The sequence below is a fragment of the Mauremys reevesii genome, linkage group 14 (assembly GCF_016161935.1).
Source record: "Mauremys reevesii isolate NIE-2019 linkage group 14, ASM1616193v1, whole genome shotgun sequence".
Taxonomy (NCBI): Eukaryota; Metazoa; Chordata; order Testudines; family Geoemydidae; genus Mauremys; species Mauremys reevesii.
In genome coordinates this window covers 16,590,845-16,605,380 of record NC_052636.1, presented here as the reverse complement: position 1 = coordinate 16,605,380, position 14,536 = coordinate 16,590,845, and the positions used below count along the sequence as shown (strand labels likewise).

Sequence of the window (14,536 nt, the reverse complement as noted above, 5' to 3'; positions counted from 1 at the left end):
CTCTGGGTGGCTGGGCAGGGGGTACCCTAGTGAGGTTGGTGGGTTCTGGAGATTTGGGGTTTCAGGGGGTGGGTGTGATGTGCCCAGCCCTGAGGCTGTGGGTCCTGGAGGTGGGTATTGCTGGGGCCTGGTGGCTGCAGAACAGCCGGGTGGGCGTCTCTGGGGCAGGCGGGACAGGGGGTTAGAGGGGGCCTGGTGCTGTGCCAGGGGCTCTGTCTGGGCTTCCCCCGCAGACTCCTGGGATCGCTGCCGTGCCCAGTGCACAGAGTGTGTGTGGGAGAATCCCCGGCGCTAGGCCAGGGGGTGCCCCTGTAAAGCACCAGGGGATCCCGCAGGGGGGAGGAGGGGGTGCCAGGCAAAGGGCAGCGCAGATCCTGCTGGAGGGCGGGGAGGGGGGGATCCGAGGCAGGCAGTGAGGGACTGAGTTCCCAGTGGGGTCCCTTTGGTGGGGTCTCTGGCTGTTGGGGTCTCTTGGTGGGGGGAACCCTTTGGGATTCCCAACCTGGCAATGAAGGTCTGGTGGGGTTCTCTGGCAGGTGGGGCTCTGAGGGGTATCTGAGGTCCCTGGCCAGGGACTCTGGGGGCTGGGTCCCAGGGAGTATCTTGGGCGGGGGGGGTTGGCTGGGGCTCTGGGGGCTGCTACTAACCTTGCTGCTTCTCCATGATTAGCTTATGCCAGAATCCTGGCTCCAAGCACTGCCCGACATTCCCCGGCCAGGCCCAGTCACTGTGATAACTTTCTAGCCACTTATCAAACACTGTGAGGTGAAATCACAGATTTTTGCTCTTCTCCCCTCTTGAAAACTGCAGGAACTTCCAGTTCCATTGTCCTAGATTGTCCAGTCCTTGTCCTGGATCTGGGGGTGAGGGAGGTGGGAAGGGGGTCAGCACTGCCACACGATGGTCTCTTCCACAGCATTCTGGACTCATTATTTCTGAACTCTGGTTTCCTTGAGACTATTGTTAATCCAGATTCACTGTATGGAAAGACAAGGAGTGACTCCAGATGGACAGTGGGGCAAATGAGATCAGCAATTCTCCCTGTGAGGAGGGGTTCTCATTAGCTGCTCTCCCCAGAGAGCTAAAGGAGGGAAGCTGCTCAAACACTCTGTCCCTCTCTGCTCAGGAGATTGGGGTCCAGCTTCCTGGGTCAGACGCTGCAGCCTCCATTGTGATCTGGGTGACCAGGCTTAGCAGCTGCTGCTCCCCCAGCGGGGTTCTGTGCTGGGAAGTGACCTGAATTAAAGCTGCTTCTCTGCCTGGCTCAGGGGATGACTTTCTCCAGCTGGTCCTAGCCCCCTAGGGCAGCCCTGGGCCCTGTTAATACTAAATTCTGAGCCAAGACTCCAGGTAACTGAAAGACCTCAGGGAAAGTCTTCGGGTCTGGCAAGAAAGTGACTCTGCACAAACAGCCCCTCCCTATTTCTCCTCCCATTAGCAATTGCCAGGAGAAAATCCAGCCCTGGGAGAGCAAAGCCCCCAGGAATGGGACTTTCCCAGCCAGAGGGGCAGGGAGAGAGGACAGGGGAAGGAGAGACTGAAAGGGGCAGTGGGAGAAATGAGGGGGGAGAGATTTCCACCCAGACACATGTATTGCTGCATCCCTGGGCAGAACCACTTTCCAGTGAACAAAACAAGGATCAGAGAGAGGAAAAGCCAGTTCCTGACTCCATATTTCCCCTGCTGGGGTGTGGCTGCCGTGGGGTCAGTGTCCGAGGGAATCACCCACAGTGACTCCTTTGGTTCTGCTCTTTTCTAGCCTTGTGTTCAGAGACTTTGTTATGGGGTGAGGGGAGAGAGAAGGGAGATTAAAAATGTGTCTGGGCTTAGCCTGGCAGGAGGGTCAGGTCAACATTGTAATAAACAGACTGAGCATTTCCCAGCATGGCAGACTCTAGGGTGTCTGTCTGCAGGGAAAGGGCCTGGGGGAATTCTGATGTGAAATTAACTAAAACCGGTTCTGAAACACCCACAACTGCCCTTCTCCCCCAGACAGGCTGCAGAATGACATCCATGTTTTGCTCCAGCTCATCCCAGCCTGGCGTGGGACAGGAAAGAGAAATCGCTGCAGTGGAGCCAACTCAGGTAGAGATAATCGGGGGGTTGCTGGTGGGTTCGTGCTGGAGGAGAGGGACAGCAAATACACCGGAGATGGGAAGGTTTGCACAGTCTGGTTTGGAGGTTGGAGCGGGGCAGGAAATTCACAGCGTGGGGAAAGCAGGAGGCCAGGGTGTGGCAAACCTGCTGGGAGTTATTTAATAAGTGGCCTAGATTCTAGGAACAGACCCAGGAGGTTTGGAGGTGGAAATGCCCTAATTTGTGAAGAAAGAAAATAGCCCACCTACATGGAGCTAGTCAAACTGACCAGAGTCCCAGTGCTGGAGCCTGAGCTCACTAGCCAGCGGCTGCTGTGAGATATGAAGGGGGCACCCATGAGTCAGGCTTATTGGAGCTGCCTCTCCCTTCATATCCCGCTTCTCACAAGGAGGAGGCTATTGGGCTTCCTACCAGGGAGCTCTCCCTGGACCCTGCTAGGGGCTCCATCTCCTGTATCGGTCAGTGGCCAGTAGGTGTGTGATGGATCTGCTGGGAGAGACAAGGGGCTCTCTCTTCATCCCCTCACCCTGGTATTTGCTGGATACGCTGAGCGGGGTGGGGGTGGGACTCTGTTGACTGCGATCCACCCAGAGCTTCCATTTGATTGGCTCCTCTCTGCCACAAATAGTGGGGCTCTGAGTGGGGAAAGAGATCCTGAGTGTTGGACTCTTGCTCTTTCAGGGGCCGGTGACCTTCGAGGAGGTGGCTGTGCATTTCACCAGGGAAGAGTGGGCTCTGCTGGACCCCGCTCAGAGAGCCCTCTACTGGGATGTCATGCAGGAGAACTATGAGACTGTGACCTCGCTGGGTAAGGGTTCCTGTCCCCTCGGATCTTGGAAGGGGAAATGAAGAGAAAAGGTTCATGCCAGCCCCATGATGCCACCTCTACTCTGTCCTGTTATGCCAGTGACACACACACACTACCAGAGACCCTCCCCTGCTGCAGAACACTTTGGGAACAGAGCACAGGAGCCGTATCGCACAGTGTCAAATAGCTCCTGTTTGCTCAAGTGAAACTGGGGGTTAGGTCTGGCATAACTGTTCCATACCCCTAATCATTTTTGTTGCCCTTTTCTGAACCTTTTCCAATTCCAATATATCTTTTTTTGAGATGGGGCGACAACATCTTCATGCAGTATTCAAGATGTGGGTCTATCATGGATTTATTTGCTGTTTTTACAAATATGATATATGATATATTCTATCGTATCTATCCCTTTCTTAATTATTTCCAACATTGCTTGCATCATATTTTGCAATATATTCCAAATAAGGTAATTAACATGCAAAATATGTGTCGTTGTTTGGGGTTTTAAGCTTTAAAAGGCTTGTGTGATTTTTAGCTCAGGGGACAGTATTCCAATAGCTGTTGCCCCCTGCGCACTTTTAACCAAGAAAAGAGCCTCAGGCTGAGCTGATTCAAAATCAATCGTGTGGTCGTTTTCCACAACAGCTTCAAGAGGTTCCTGTGATGGAATGTAAATGTCTTCACACCTTCCCCCTGCAGGAGACTGGCTGTTTGACCAGCTGTTTGCCTTGCTGTCTCTGAGGAACTGGTCTGTGGGTGTTCCCCAGAATTGTAACATTTTCAGTAATCTCATACTGTAAAATCTCATAACTTTACATACAGTGTTACTACACATTTTAACAGGAGGATAATATTCAGTAGATTATGCGTTTTCAAATGATACCTCACAAGCCATACTGCGTACAAAATTGATCATAATTTTCTAGAAGAGTGAACACAGAGGTATAGACTGACACAGTGTCTGTGTGTGTGTTCCCAGCAGATATGTGAGTATTTCAATCCCTTATAAGCATAGTGTTCGGCATCTTCAAGGCCCTGGGGAACTGGTCCTGGGAATTCACTGTTTTACCAAGTGTGACACTGTATGGAATTGTGAGACACTTTGGTATTAATAATAAAATAATAATATAATCTGATAAAATTTCAATGAATCATGCTAGATATGCCATGTAAGGTGTCAGTAAAAATGTTATGATTTGCCAAGTATGATAATATTATTTCTATGTTTGTATCACCTTTGTATTGTGACTTATAGATATGTAGGGTATATCTGTATTTCCAGACTTGTGCAGTGTTTCTGGGTGACACCCCCAGACATATTGGGATCAACACTGCCTAGCCTGTTTGATGGCCCATTGACGATCATCAGCTGTACAATGAGCCCATGGAAAGGACCAAGGGGATACACCTATTGAGTCAGCAAGACATGCCGGGGTATGCCTGTCTACTGAGAACTTCAAGGCTTTTCCATGCCATGTGCTGTGAATCTTGTGTTTGGGACACAGGAAGTACAGGCCACATGGCAAAAGGAATATAAAGGGCAGCTGCATCATCTCCATTTTGTCTTCAATCCACCTTCCTACCTCTGGAGCAACTTCTCTACAAAGTGAAGCCTTGAACAAAGGACTGAATGACCCATCCAAACTGTGGATGTGTTCCAGACGGACTTTCAAGCCAGCAACTCACCAACACTGCTAAGAACCTGATATATCCATTTTGGAATGTATCTGACTGCTTTCCCATTTAACTTCTTTCTGTCTTTCTTTCGTTTAAACCTTTAGTTTAGATGCTAAAGGATTGTCTGGAAGGATGGAATTTTGGGTAATATCCAAACCTATACTGACCTGGTGATGTGGCTGACCCTTTGGGGTCACAGGAACACTTTGTTTATGTGAGCAGAGTTTTTAAATAACCTCTCACTGTACTGGACCTCGCTGCTGATTAGGAGTCAGAGAACTGGGATGGAATAAAGGGGGCCGTGTGATTTCTCTTTTCAGCTTCTCGATAACCCATGTGGGGGATCAGAAGCACAGTTGGTGACTGGTCAGTGAGTTTAACTTCAGTGTTAACCAGCAGTTTTGGGAGCATCCGCTCTCCCTTTTTCAGCCTGCCCTAACTTTGGGATTTTCAGTGAGAACTGCCCCTGGCCCACCAGGTCACACTAAGCACTGAAGTTAAATTAATAGAATGTTTTTTTATGACCAAGTCTTATGAAATCAACTGAACTCCTTTGTTTTCTTTCATCTGAGCAGGGTTTCTAGTTTTCCAACGTGATGTGATCTCCCATCTGGAACAAGGGGAAGAGCCATGGGTCCCAGACCTCCAGGGTTCAGAGGAAAGAGAGATCCTGAGAGCTGCCTGCACAGGTGAGGAAACATTAAACCACCTCAGAATCTGTAAGTGCCTGAAGGAAACATCTGGGATGCCCAACAAAGCCCTTGGGGAGGTCTCTCAGTTCATTATTGTCCCTAGCAGGGGTCATATCCTCAGGGTAAATATAGTTCATGGCTTCCTATAGATCCTAGCAGACACCAGGCAGTAGCTTCCTCCCTTCCCCCTGCGTATTTGGATGGGATGTGAAGGCTGAATTCATCCCCCTCCTCTCTCCTATTTGCGGGAAGAGTTTGGGGGAGTTCAGCTCCTGATTTTTATTTGACCTGTCTTCAGCACTTGTTTTTGTTTGGTCTTCTCCTTTCCATTCCTGTTTGAGGTTCCTGTCTCTGTCACAGCAGGTGATGCAAAGGCATGTGAGAAAGAGGAGCAGAATTCTCAGCCTGAAAATGTTGAGCCAGTGGGTAAAAACAGAGCATTATCGCAAAGATCGAAAAGGAATGTGTCCAGGAGTCCTGAGCAGGGAAAATCCTGGGAGATTCAGCACAGACCAAAAACAGAGCAAGGAAACCAGCCAGGGAAGAAAGTGGATAAATTTATTTCCTGTTGGGGAACTCAGAAGGTCCTCATGGAAACCACAAGACAGCAGGATATCCTCAGGCGAAAGAGAAAAAATAGATGCAGTGAGTGTGGAAAAATCTTCTCTCACAGCTCAGCCCTTTCTGTACATCAGAGAATCCACACAGGGGACAGGCCCTATGAATGCCGTGATTGTGGGAAAACCTTCAATCGCAGTTCGCACCTTATTAGGCATCAAACAATCCACAGAGGAGAGAGGCCCTATGAATGCCGTGAGTGTGGGAAAACCTTCACTAGCAGCTCAGACCTTTCTAAACATCAGAGAATCCACAGAGGGGGGAGGCCCTATGAATGCCGTGAGTGTGGGAAATGCTTCACTAACAGCTCAAACCTTTCTCAACATCAGAGAATCCACACAGGGGACAGGCCCTATGAATGCACTGAGTGTGGGAAAACCTTCAATCGCAGTTCGCACCTTATTAGGCATCAAACAATCCAGGTAGGAGAGAGGCCCTATGAATGCCGTGACTGTGGAAAATGCTTCACTAGCAGCTGAAACCTTAGATTTAATTTACCCTGGTTCCTCAACTGTTGCTACAGCTCTAGTACCCATCAATCCAAAGACTGAGAGAAATGGAGAGTTCCAACCATTGTCCTTTTAGTATCTTATTGTTCCTCTCTGTTTTTTGTGCTGGCCTTTCTATTCTATCATTTTCTGCCTTTGTTTAGTTGGTAACAGTTGGTTTCCATCACTCACGTTTGTGTGTTTAAATCTCTATCCATTGTTAAATAAATTTTTTGCTTGTTCGATAACTGTACTCAGGTGCTGTGTGAGATACAGTAGCAATGGTCCACAGTAAAACTAGTAACCTGGGATACTTGGGGAAGAGAGGATCTGGGATTTCACCGAGTATATGGTGATCTGGGCTGGACCCCAGAGGGGGACACATTGAAGGAACTCAAGGGTTAAGGTGGCTGCTGTAACTCAGAGGAGGGTCCTTGAGTTCCAGCAGGCTGGTGAGTTGGTCACTAACATCCAGCTGCCAAATGCAAAACTCCCTCTTCCTTGTGGCAGGTGCCAACAAGGAGACTCACAGTCCTCAGCACCCTGAGAAGGGTCAGTGTGTCTCTATGTTGATCCACCTGTCAAATTCACACAGGGAAAGCTCCCGATAGCACAAAACTCTGCCCTATGAAATCATGGAACATGTGCTCTTTGCTCTGTGAAAGCATGTAAAGAATCCAAGTGCTGGAGGACAGGTTTTGGGTCCAGAGTGCCCCAGACAAATTGGAGGATTGGGCCAAAAGAAATCTGAGGAGGTTCAACAAGGAGAAGTGCAGAGTCCTGCATTTAGGACGGAAGAATCCTATGCACTGCCACAGACTGGGGACTGACTGAGTGAGGGGGGTTTGATAGCAGCCTTCAACTACCTGAAAGAGCAGCAGTGTGGGCTTTCTCCTTGCCACTTTACTGGGCTGGGCAGGCAGCCTGGAGGCCTTTCTAGAAGAGCATTGGGAACTGAGTTAGAAAATCCAATGTGAAAACCAGAACCTCAGGTTTAGACTCATTTATTTATAATATTAAATCTTCAATTCTAGTGTCACTGTCAATACAATTGCTTCAGCCTGATAGTTGCCCAAAGGGAAACTTAACGTCTCTCCCAGGGGAGTGGCGAGAAAACACTTTTCAGAGTCCGAGAGACAAGGCGGGTGAGGGTAAGAGCTTGCAGAGGACCAACCTCTGTTGGTGAAAGAGACAAGCTGTGGAGCTAACCCAGCACCCTTCTTCAGTTCTGTGTAGCCTGGAAGTTCGTCTCTTCCATAACCAGCAGTTAGAACATAAGAACAGCCACACTGAGTCAGACCAGTTCATCTAGCCCACTCTCCTGAAAGTGGCCAATGCCCGGCGCCCCAGAGGACCCCTGGGTTCAACATGGATACACCACCACCACAAACAAGGTTAAAAGTCAATGCACATGGAGAAGGATCTTGTGTTTCATTCCTTATGTCCTAGTCCCATCATGTGGCCATTTCCTTTTCTTCCTTTCTGTTAAAAGCTTTGGTGTTTTGCACAGAAACATTATTTCCCCAGGAGAGACCCAGGAGTGGGGGCTGCATTCCTGTACCAAACAGTCAGTGGAAGGGGGCAGACAAAGGCCTTTAGGACGAGGCGTCCGTCACTGTCAAAAGATCATCTCCCTCCTGCAGGTCACTGGCAGCCTGAATTTGTTCCTTATCCTCCCAGAGTCTGGGGGCTGGAATTAGCACTACCCAGCCCCTGCATATGTACCAGAAACAAACACAAACCTGGTCTTTAACACAAGCTGTCCCCTTCCTTCTCAGGGAAGATTTTTCTGTGATTGAAGTTGAGCTTCAGTTCCCCTTTCCTAGGGGCGGGGCTGGTGTGGGGCCAGCTCCCAATGAGCTCTGTTTTCACCATTGCCCCCTTTCAGTCACTCTGGGATGGTAACTCTGCTCCCAGCTGTCAGGCAGCTTCCAGCCCATCCACCCTACTCACTAACTCCATGGTCTTATGTCACTCCCTCTGCCAGTACACACAGCCTGCAGGAAAGCTACTCCTGCCAGCTGCATTGGTGGTATAGTGGTGTGCGTAGGTGTCTTCCAAGCAGTTGATCTGGGTTTGATTCCCAGCCAATGCGCTAATGGCTTTTCTCTTCTGTTGTTTCCTCATCTGGATGTGGTTTAATTTCACTCACATTGTGTTACAATCACATTATCTATAGAATGAGACAATAAATGTGTCAAAGTCCAGCAGGTCATACAGGATGGAGGCACACAAGGGGCTGGAATGTGTCATCTGAGAAAGACAGAACCCTTGGAAACCTGCATCTCCCATCCCTGGCCTTGTGTGTTATGATTCCAGCTGCATGAGCTGTTTGTAGGATGTTCTGGCATGATGGGGAAATGAAGTTTTGAGTCAGTTTTTGCTCCTGCAGGTTCCTTTGCTGTTACAGTTATAATGACATGAACAAAAGGGAAGCAAAATTAACATAAACCCCAAATTGCAATACAGGTGGGGAAAGGGAAGATCATGGTTAAGCCAAACACGTCAAAATAAAAATTAATACTAAAAAGGTGAGGAGGGAAGAGATCAGGTATGTGGAGATCCCCTTGATATTTCAACGCACATTGTTAGAATCTAAGTTCAGACTTGACACTGGAAAACCTGCAACTTACTGTCTCTCTGAACACCTGTGATGAGCAAGATGGAGTTGGGACACCTGTTCTGGCTCAATCATTTATTGTCTCTCTCTTCTCTCCTTCTTCTCCCCCCAATTCCTCATCTCCAATGTCTCTGCCTTTCTCCTCTTGCTCCCTCTCCCCTGCCCTTTCCAGGAACTCACAGTCTACAGCATTTAGGACAAGCCAGAGCTCCCATGTTCTGCACATGAGCCTGTCTCAAAGGACGTGGGACCCCGGTCAGAACCAGTCATCTGATCAATATGACCCTTTATGGGCGACTTCTCTGCCTACTCTGCAATTTACACACACACACACTGAAGGGGGTGGGGGTACAGCTCTGACTGAGAGGCCCCACAGGAGAAACTTCAGCCCAAAGACAAATTTGTGTGAAATGCTGAGAAGTGAAGAGCCCCCTTCCCCTCCCCCCAAATCCCAAGAACTCTAGTGTCACCCCCATGGCACCAGCACAGGGAACCCAGTTAGATGGGGTTACAGAATACAAGGGGGGAGGCAGCAGGGAGAGAGGTGACAGGGAATCTCTCTTTTTCTTTCTCTCGTCACTTTCTGTTCTTCTCTTTCCTTCCAGGAACTGCAGTCACAGCAGGGAGGGGTTTGTCTCCGTGTCTGTCACGGAGGTGGTGGAAGTGATGGATTCTGTGACTTCCTGCAACCTCCGTGACTTCTGCAGTGGGCACAGTGGCTGACTCCAGGGCCACTCAATCAACTGGCTCCAGGGACCGCCCAAGCAGCGGCCAATGCGGCTGGCCCTGGGGACCACTTGACCAGTGGTCCCGAGGGCAGCAGCAGCAGCCACAGCTTGGTGGCCTCTGGCAGCACTTCTGGGGTGGCCAGAACAGCAGCTGGCCCCCTGGGGCTCCCCCCTGCCCTAGCAGCATCTGGAGTGGCAGCGACTCTCAGGGCTTCTCCCCTGGTAGCTGGTGCTCATTATCCATCAAATAAATCAACACGCTTCCCCCTGCAAGTGGATTTAGCCCGGGACCCTCAGAGTCAGCAGCTGTTACACCCCCACTGAGATCTCTGGTCAGGTGTCCTAGTGCCAGGAGCCTCCGATGTAGATCCTAAAATAGCATTTTTGCACCAGGGACAGCTGAAATTTTGGACCAGACATTGTAGCTCCTCTGTTATTTTACTGAATTGCTTCAAAACAGCAAGTGTAGAAAGTCTCCTAAGTGCCAGGCTCTCTGCCATGGAAAAAGTTGCCCCTGCTCTGCAGGAGTCTGTGCGTTTCACCCAGCAACGTACACACCTGCTCCGCACTGAAGGGGGGGTCAGACAGTGACGGTAACGCAAATCTTCCGACTAGTAACCCAGGTCCCTTTCTTTAACCCAGGACGTGCTAGTCACCTGTTAGCCATGGCGTTATCTTCACCTTCAAATACCTCTCAGGACATTGAACAGAGGGAGTGAACCCCCCCAAATGGCTCCCTGTTGAGGCGTTGTACCGGACCTGCCCCTGGAGACTGTCTGGTTTTATACTCTTAGAGCTTTTTCTCTTCAAACCCCTTATTCCAATCTCTGGGCCAACCTCCACATTTAAGAGTTTAGAATTTACTCTCATCACCCTCCTATGGCACTTTCCATGTGAATTGGGCAAAGAAAGTGGGGGAAGCTCCGTGGCTAATGAAAACCAACGTTCTGGGTGAGGCCTGAACTCACACCCACAGCTGTATTTCCCCCTGCATGAGCCACTATAGGTGCTTCTTAGACAAACTTGGGCTGTCGGTGGTTATGTGTGTCTGTGCTTCACCACTTTGGCTGCTCTGTGAAAAGCTGATGGTTCAAACAGAAGCTGGTGGGGGTTTGTTTTGTTTTAAGCAATTAGAGTCTAGTACATTTTAACAGGCAGAAAATGTCCTATTCTGGTCTAGCCCCATTTGACTCCTTCTGTCCATCTTCTTCCTTCCCCCTCAGTGTCTTTCCTTCCCCATTGGGGACATGCAGAGATGAACCCCAGTCAGTCTGTGTCACAGAGAGTCTGTATCTCCTAAGGAATGTGGGTGAAGGATTCCAGCTGAATTAACGCCGCTCACCTGGGTTAGAAACATTTGTTTCTTTCGAGCAGATAGTGGGAAATGGGACATTAATTCAGACCCAGGAGGCAAGGCAGAGGCTTCATGATCTTGATCTCCAGGAAGGGAGAGAGGATCCCCAGGAAGGAACAGAGCTTCCTTTAGACTCAAGCTGGGGCCTCCTGGAAGTTGGAAAAGACCCTTGGTCACTGAGGATCTCATGGGATCGTGCTGCTCCAGAGGCTCGAGAGTCCTGGGTGCAGGGAGGGTGTCACTGCACAGTCTGAAATGGAAGGGAGGACCCTGGAAGGGACGGGGAGGAACAGAAAATGGAGAGGAATGAAACAGAATAAAGGCCTCTTCTCTCTCCCCTCCCCGACCCAGCAAGAACTGTTATCAGTGGGGAAACTCCCCACGATGAATGGCAGAGACCACAGAGACATTTGCCTCATGCTGAGAAGTAAGGTGACCAGACAGCAAGTGTGAAAAATCAGAGAGTTTCCCCAGATGCATTGGTGGTATAGTGGTGAGCATAGCTGCCTTCCAAGCAGTTGACCTGGGTTCGATTCCCAGCCAATGCAATGATGTGATGATTGCTGTCCTGAGAATTGGTTTAATTTCAGTCATGTTGTTTCAGTTTATCAATGGAATGAGAGAATCAGTGTCCCAAATCCCAACAGGTCATTAAACACCCAGTGGAGGAAGAAAGGGGTGGGACTATACAATGAGCAGTTGGAGTCATCCTGGTATTACAATGCTTGGTTGATTTTTTTTTTAAATTCCTTTACTTCCCTCTCCCTTTTAGACTCGGAGCCTTTAAGGTCAGAAGGGACCAGTGTGATCATCTTGTCTGACCTGCTGCACCTTGCAGGCCAAAAGACCCCACCCACCCACTCCTGTAATAGACCCGGGAGGGGAGGCAGCTCCGTGAACTGCCCCTACCCCAGACAGCACATGGAGGCCCTCTGCTCCCCTCCCCCAACGGGTGTGCAGAGATGTGCCAGCAGCATTAAGGTGGCTCCATGCCCACTCTACCTCCGTCCCTCCGTGCCGCTCCCAGAAGTGGCTGGCATGTCCCAGCATCCCCAGGGGTGGGGGGAGTGTCACCACATGCTGACCCTGCCCCGAGCACCAACTCTGCAGCTCCCATTGGCCAGGAACTGTAGCCAATGGGAGCTCTGGGGGCAGCGCCTGCAGACAGCAGCACATGGAGATCCCCTGGCCCCACTCATCTAGGAGCTGCTGCCAGAGGGTTGTGTGTACCGGTCACTTTGGGAGCTGCACCACCCCTCCTGCACCCCACCCCCACCCCCAGCGCAGAGCCCACACCCAAATTTCCTCCCAGTGCTTTGCTTGTCTTTCTTTTACCAGAACCATCCTTCTTCTCCTGGGCTGCAAGTAGCCATCCCTGGGAAGCCAAGAGGCAGGCACAGGATTCTGCAAGGTAAGTGTCCCACAGCGCCGCGATGGACAGTGCGATGAAGGTAAGTCTTCCTGAGGCACAATGAACTGCAATGCAGCGAACCACTGGCCAGGCGGTCCGGGCCAAGGGCATTCACTGGAGGTACAAGCTTGTGAGTGACTCCTGAGCACAGGGCCCCTTCCCCTTTTAAGGACCTGCTCCTCATGGCCTGCGACTAGAGATGACTTGGCTGCATCTGGTGGGTCACACTCCACCTCAGCCAGTGTCCATGCTCTGGGTGTGTGATCGCTGCCTAATGAGAGTCCCAGACACCTTGTCTATCTAGGAGCTCTTCTGATCTTCCAGCTGTTCAACCAGCCCCTTCATCCCACAAGCATTACAGGAGGGAGCGGGAGGGGGAGGGGGAAAGCCACTTCACAGGCATTCAGAGAGGGAGAGGAAACAAAAATGGGAATCGGGGAGGTATAACAGACCTATTGAGCATAGAAATCACTGCTGCTCCTACAACAGCAGGGACAGGCCACTAGGAGAACTTAAGCCATCATGTTTCTGCCTGGTTTTGAACCAGGGACCTTTTGCGTGTTAGGCAAACGTGATAACCACTACACTACAGAAACTCTGTTGCAGGGCTCTGCCCCTCCCTTCATAAGAACAGAAGAATGGCCAGACTGGGTCAGACCAAAGGTCCATCCAACCCTATATCCTGTCTGCCAACAGTGGCCAATGCCAGGTGCCCCAGAGGGAGTGAACCTAACCGGAAATGGTCAAGTGATCTCTCTCCTGCCATCCATCTCCACCCTCTGACAAACAGAGGCTAGAGATACCATTCCTTACCCAGGCTGCCTAATAGCCATTAATGGACTTCACCTCCATGAATTTATCTGCAAAAATAATGAGGAGTACTTGTGGCACCTTAGAGACTAACAAACTTATTTGAGCATAAGCTTTCGTGGGCTAAAATCCACTTAATCAGATGCATACAGTGGAAAATACAGCAGGAAGATATATATACACACAGAGAACATGAAAAAATGGGTGTTGCCATCCACACTATAATGAGAGTGAGCAGTTAAGGTGAGCTATTATCAGCAGGAGAAAAAAACCTGTAGTGACAATCAGGATGGCCCATTTCCAACAGTTGACAAGAAGGTGTGAGTAACAGTAGGGGGACAAATAAACATGGGGAAATAGTTTTACTTTGTGTAATGACCCACCCACTCCCAGTCTTTATTCAAGCCTAATTTAACGGTGTCCAGTTTGCAAATTAATTCCAATTCAGCATCTCTCGTGAGAGTCTGTTGTTGAAGGTTTTTTGTTGTAATATTGCGACTTTTAGGTCTGTAATCGAGTGACTAGGGAGATTGAAGTGTTCTCTGGCTGTGTTTGAATGTTATAATTCTTGATGTCTGATTTGCGTCCATTTATTCTTTTATGTAGAGACTCTCTGGTTTGGCCAATGTACATGGCAGAGAGGCATTGCTGGCACATGATGGCACTTATCACATTGGTAGATGTGCAGGTGAATGAGCCCCTGATGGCATGGCTGATGTGATTAGGTCCTATGATGGTGTCCCCTGAACAGATATGGGGAGAGAGTTGGCAATGGGCTTTGTTGCAAGGACAGGTTCCTGGGTTAGTGTTTTTGTTGTGTGGTTGCTGGTAAATATTTGCTTCAGGTTGGGTGGCTGTCAGTAAGCAAGGACTGACCTGTCTCCCAAGATCTGTGAGAGTGAGGGATTGTCCTTCAGGATGGGTTGTAGATCCTTGATGATGCACTGGAGAGGTTTTAGTTGGGGGCTGAAGGTGACGGCTAGTGGGGTTCTGTTCCTTTCTTTGTTGGGCCTGTCCTGTAGTAGGTGACTTCTGGGTACTCTTCTGGCTCTGTCAATCTGCTTCTTCACTTCAGCAGGTGGGTACTGTAGTTGTAAGAACGCTTGATAGAGATCTTGTAGGTGTTTGTCTCTGTCTGAGGGGTTGGAGCAAATGCGGTTGTATCTTAGAGCTTGGCTGTAGACAATGGATTGTGTGATGTGGTCTGGGTGAAAGCTGGAGACATGTAGGTAA

General features: G+C 49.7%; 1 protein-coding gene and 2 non-coding genes across 3 annotated transcripts in view; 1 reads left to right on the top strand and 2 right to left on the bottom strand.

The window, feature by feature from the left end:
• Positions 1–14,536, bottom strand: part of LOC120381973 (zinc finger protein 850-like) — a 754,134-nt gene that overhangs the window by 304,602 nt on the left and 434,996 nt on the right. The gene's annotated exons all lie outside the window — the stretch shown is intronic.
• Positions 11,559–11,630, top strand: TRNAG-UCC. Its single transcript has one exon. It is a non-coding gene; the product is annotated as a tRNA-Gly (tRNA).
• Positions 13,017–13,089, bottom strand: TRNAV-AAC. The gene has a single exon. It is a non-coding gene; the product is annotated as a tRNA-Val (tRNA).